This window comes from Dipodomys ordii, unplaced genomic scaffold (genome assembly GCF_000151885.1).
Source record: "Dipodomys ordii isolate 6190 unplaced genomic scaffold, Dord_2.0 Scaffold3, whole genome shotgun sequence".
Lineage (NCBI taxonomy): Eukaryota > Metazoa > Chordata > Mammalia > Rodentia > Heteromyidae > Dipodomys > Dipodomys ordii.
The window spans coordinates 27,462,547-27,468,496 of NW_012267219.1; positions in this window are offsets into that span (position 1 = coordinate 27,462,547).

Below are 5,950 nucleotides of genomic sequence, written 5' to 3' on the forward strand. Positions count from 1 at the left end.
TACCATTTGAGCCACAAGTCCACTTCTAGCTTTTTGGTGGTTAGTTGGAGATATAAATCTCATGGACTTTTCTGCTTGGGATAGCTTCAGATCTCAGCTTCCTGAATAGCCAGGATTACAACTAGAGCCACTAGTGCCTGGCCCCTTCAGCTTCTAGAGAGAAGGGAGAAAGAAATGCAGAATCAAACCAGTAAACAGGTATGGTTCTTTTCTATTTCTAATCAAAGAAACATATTTCTGAATTTCAGAGTCTATCTGAATTTCGGAGTCTAATACTTCTGAGTGTACAGACTTGCATTCTAACAGCATGAGAAGATTCACTTTCATGCCTAAATGAAATTTAGAACATCTCTTCTTTTTTCTGTTTCCTCTTGCTGACTTTTCTAACAATCCCAACTTAAATTTTTAGATAGTTTAATTGAAAGAAATTTCTAAGATTTGCAGAGTACACACCCATACTCATGCACCTTACCCTGTATCTCAACTTCAATAATGAGCCCTGCCCCCAACATCCTACATTATTTTGAAGGAAATCAAAGACATTGTAGTACTCTAGCTACAAATATTTTTAGTACCTCCAAGCAGCAACAGTAACTTAATATTTTCAAATAGGGGCTAAGAATGTGGCTTAGTGGTAGACTGACTGCTAGCATGCATGAGGCCTTGGGTTTGATTCCTTGGTGCCACATAAACATAAAATAAACAAAACTCTGTGTGTGTGTGTGTGTGTGTGTGTGTGTGTGTGTGTGTGTGTGTTGTGTATCCTGGTACTGGGAATGTGGCTTAGTAATAGAGTGCTTGGCTAGCATGCATGAAGCCTCGAGTTTAATTCTTCAGTACCACATAAACAGAAAACACTGAAGTGGTGCAGTGGCTCAAGTGGTAGAGTGTCAGCCTTGAGCAAAAGGAGCTCAGGGACAGTGACCAGGCCCTGAGTTCAAGCCTCATGACTGGCAAAAAGAAAAGGGAAAAATTATAGATAGATAGATAGAAAGATAGATAGATATCCTCAAATAATCAAGAGTAATATTTAGAACCAAATGATGTTTTTCCATTTGTCAGTATATTAAAACAAGGTGCAGAGATTGCAATTGAATAATCTCGGGGGGGGGGATTTTTTTTTGCCTTTATTGTCAAATGAAAAAAATGAAGAATTGTTACAATCAAATTTCCCTCTCTAAATGACACAGCAGTTCAAAATACAGGCCTGAAGAAGCTAGCAAAAATGTGGAGTCATGCCTCTGCCAAGAGATAACTCATGGCCCTATACCTTTCCCTGAACGATAAAGTTGAAAAGGAGAGCCAAAATTCTCAGTAAACATCTTCAGCAACTCAGAGAACTGTTCGTAAAAAAAAAAAAAAGCTTGAGAAATGCAATGTTCCACAGTGAATTTGAACTGAAAACATAGGAAATAGCTTGTAAATAAAAATTATTATTATTTATTCCAATAAAAAACAGCGTTAATAAACAGTGAAACCAATAAGTCTGCACCTCTTTAAATGCCAGTTGGACTCCATCATTTTTTAAAAGAATTTTTAATCCTAGGATTTCAATTTAAGATCTTTCATTTTCAAAGCATATCTATTTTCATCTGTTTTTCTGGAAAAAGAAAAATAAAGATGCTTTGGAGTAAATGGAATTGTAAGCCAGACTTCCCCTTCTATTTCCCCCTTCAAGAGGTTCTCCACAGATATCTAGTTCAGAAGAGAAAAGACAAAAAAAAAAAGAGGTTCTCCACAGAAATCTCTACCAAGTTCCTTTTTTTCATTTTAAAATGAAAAGAAACTTCTGAGTTAGAATGTAACACATGCAAACTAATAATTGTCACGCAATAAAAACAGCAGGCTACACTCACAATAACCCATGCAGGATTTAAATTTCTGAGCTGCAGAGAGCTGTGCTGGGGTTTTTCTAACCTATACAATGTGGACAATAAAAAGTAGCTTTGCCTGGCCAGTGTCATCATGTCTGTAATTCTAGCTACTCAGGAGGTTGAGACTTGAGAATCACAGTTCAAAGCCAGCCCATTCCGGAAAGTCTGTGAGACTCTAATCTCCAATTAACCACCTAAAAATTGGAAGTGGATCTGTGGCTAAAAGTGTTAAGAGTACTAGCTAGCCTTGGGCAAAAAAGTTGAGGCCTAAGGCCCTGAGTTCAAGCCCCATGACAAAAGAAAAAAAAAAAGTAGCTGCTTTCTTGGCTTTGGTGATACAGGCCTGTAACCCCAGCACTCAAGGAGGCTGAGATAGAAGGATTTACAATTTAAGGCCAGTCTGGGTTTAGTAAAGTTAAAGCCAGCCTGGACTGTGAGTATAAAAAAACCCATAACAGGGCTGGGAAGGTGGCTCAGTTGTAGAGCGCTTGCCTTGCATGCTCAAGGCCCTGGGTTCAATTCTTCAGCACCACATAAGCAAAAAGAAAAAAAGCCGGAAGTGGCGCTGTGGCTCAAGTGGTAGAGCGCTAGCCTTGAACTGAAGAGCTGAGGGACAGTGCCCAGGCCCAGAGTTCAGGCCCACGACCGGACCCAAAAAAACAAAAACACAAAAAAACAAAAAAAAAAACCATAACAGCAAAAATGTAGTGGCCTCTTAGAGCCCTTGGCAGGATCATTTAAATGACATCACACAAAACACTCAGGACTGACTGTTATCATTAGAAAGCCATAAGAAGGGGATGACTTGTCATTATCACATGATCACTAAGAGGAAGAATTTCATTTAGGGTGAACCTCTGACAGAGGGGAGGCAGAAAGCCTCTGTACCCAAAGGCTCACGCCTGTTAAAAAAAAAAAAAAAGTCTGCTACATTGTTAAAAAGGACCTCCGAGGACCCTACACTTTCCCTTTTGGAAAGGTGTGAGAAAATTTGAAGAGTGTAAGAAATGACTCTGGATACCAAGTTCCATGCAAGACAATCCAACAGTAAATGAACTAAACAGAGGTTAATCTGAAACTGGACTCTGATCCCCAAGTAAACTAGCCGGTGGAGCCCAGTCCTAACTGACCCTGCTGAAGAAAAACAAGCCTGGATCTATCTCAACTGTGATCTGGTGGGATAGGATCTAAGCTTGGAACAGAGCCTAACCTCATTTCACATGCATAATATGGATCAGATAATCCTGAGCAGGGACTGTTGAGCTGCATCTACACCAGAAACTCAGAAATTGTCATTGAAAAATGAAGATGCATAGCCTTTGTTCTAATCTCTCATTTTAGGCAAGTTTCCTTTTCTACTAGGTTTCTCTGAAATAATTACAAAACAGAGGGGGAGGAAGGAATCAGCAAGGGAGGCGGGAGGGAGAGTACAGTGAAATGGTTATTTATACTATCAAGGCATTCTTCAAAATTTTCACTCATTGCAACATTTCTTTTGAATTAAGACCCACAATGCTAAAATCCAAGCACCTTCTCCAAGCACCTCTCCATTTTTTTTCTTTTACTTTGTTTAGTCTTTGAGGAAAGGAAAGGAAAAGTGAGATCTCTTAAGAAAAATTTCTGGGCTGGGAAGGTGGCTCAGTGGTAGAGCGCTTGCCTTGCATGCATGAGGCCCTGGGTTCCATTCCTCAGCACCACATAAGCAGAAAAAAAAAAAAAATAAGCGGGAAGTGATGCTCTGGCTCAAGTGGTAGAGTGCTAGCCTTGAGCTGAAGAGCTGAGGGACAGTGCCCAGGCCCAGAGTTCGGGCCCCAGGCCCAGAGTTCAGGCCCCATGACCGGCCCCCCCCAAAAAAAAATATTCTTGCAAGAGGGGTTGGTGGTATTTGCCTGTAATCCCAGGCTGCTGGAAGCTAAGCAGGAGGATTGAGAATTCAAAACCAGTTTGGACTACAAAGCATGACCCGGTCTGCCCCCACCCCCCAAAATAAAAACCAAACAACAAAAAAGAAATTCCTTATTAATAATATGTGTATTTATAGTTTCAAAGTACTTTCTTGAACTCTTAATTAAGCCTTGTGCAAGATGTTATAAATTATACTCATTTGAGAAGTGAGAAAAGATGAAGCTCACACTGACACATGGAAGAGCTGGCCTCCTGCTCACTCACACCCATTGGTGTTGGTGCTGTTACTTTTTCATTCTTCAGCAGTTTGAGTCCAGTCATCTTCCCCCTTCCTCCTCTATTAATTCTGATTAATGACTTGAGCAAAGCAACATTCATTCAACTTCTATTTACTAAGCACCAACTACCTACAAGGCAGATCTCTGAGGGGTTTAAGCAGAGAGAGGCTGAATCTCCTTTGTCCATTTAAGATTTAAAACCAAAAAAAAAAACCACAATGAGATTATGTTATCAATAGAAACCACTTATCTAAAAATAGTATTTGTATATTAGCCATGCTGGAGGTCCTAAATATCTAGGAACCAGATAACCGCCTAGGTTTTGTGTTTGTTTTAATTTTGGAAATAGCTGTCAAATGGTTTCAATAAGAAAAGGTTAGAAAATGACTCTATACAGACGATTTCTAATTGTGGTGAAGCGTCACCCTTAAACCACTCATTCAACACATTAACTCACTCTACAAACTTGCATGTGCTAACGCTGCGGGAGAGATGAGCTGGTTGCAGCAAGTCTCCCAGAGAAAGGAGTCAGGGCCTCGCCAAGACATAGCTTTCTGAGGATTCCCCAGCGCTCTGGGGTCAGACCTCCCCGCCCCCACTCAGCCTCAGATGGAACCAACTTCCTTCCTCCACCGCAGCCACGTAGGCCTTTTTTCTTTTATTCCCAGAGCTGCCCTTACTCCCACCCACCACTGGCCTTTGCATAAATTCCAGTTCCCTTTGCCTTCAAAGCTATCAGCTCGGCTCGGCTCAACTCCTCCTTCTCCTCTGTCCAGAACTCTGTGCCCCATAGCCCCAGGGAGCCTTTTCCGTCTTAGATCTGGTCAGATCTCCCAGTGAAGTAAGTCCATGACCCCACTGAAACTCAAGGCATTTATCATTTTCCTTGGACTCATGTGACTGATTAGTTTGCACCGTCTACGCTCAGGCCCTTATGTTCCTGAGGGGCAGGAGATGATTCGTTTTAGTAGATGCCAGGGCCAGGCAAGTGGGAGGCCTTCCAGGAATGAACAACCCAAAAAAACCCAACTTGATATGTGCCCCAGATTCAAGAGGCCTAGGCCTAGACCATCTGGCCTAGGGCAGATGGACTGGATTGGAGGATCTCTAGAGCGCCCTTGCTGTGGGCCTCAGAGCTTCTACCTAATCCTTCTCTGTGACACTGGGCTCTGTCGCATTGTCCCAAGTCCCCAAGAGACTAAGCTTTTGGATGGCATGAACTTCCATTGTATTGAGTGGTTGTGATCCCAGCACCCACTGTGCCTATTACTAGGACCTGAGACACAGACACACAGACACAGACAGACACACACACTCCAGAGAGTGAGACAAAAGGGGGACAATTTCAAAGACATTTTTTAAGCTTGAGCTGACTCTTTAAGAAAATACAAGGCATTCCCAACCACAGATGAGAAGAAAAAAAAGAGAGAAAGGCTTTTTAAAAAAGAGAGAGGAAGAAAGGGAAAACGGAGAGAGAGAAGCGAGGGGGAGCGCACTAGGCCACCGGGGAGAAGCCGCTTCGGTAAGCGCAGCCTTCCCAGGCCTCAGGCCCCGCTCTCCCCGCTCTCCCCGCGCTGCGAGACCCCGAGGCGTCGGCACGGCCTCCGGGCACTCCTGGACCTGGGTGCAACTTTGTCGGGGCCGGGTGTCGTGAGATCCCGGCCCCGGGAGAGTACTGGGGTCTTCGCGGGGAAGGTCGCGGGACGGAGGGAGAGGAGCCAAGAACTCGTCTCAGTAATGGACATTTTTACCTAGGACCCGGCACTCCACGCCCGCACGAGCACCAGCCTCGAGGCCCAGCCGCACCCCCGCCGAGGGCGCCAGGCAGGCCCCGCCCCCTGGACGCCCGAAGCTCCGCCCCCCTCCTCCCCGCCTCGTCCCAACGGTCCCCGC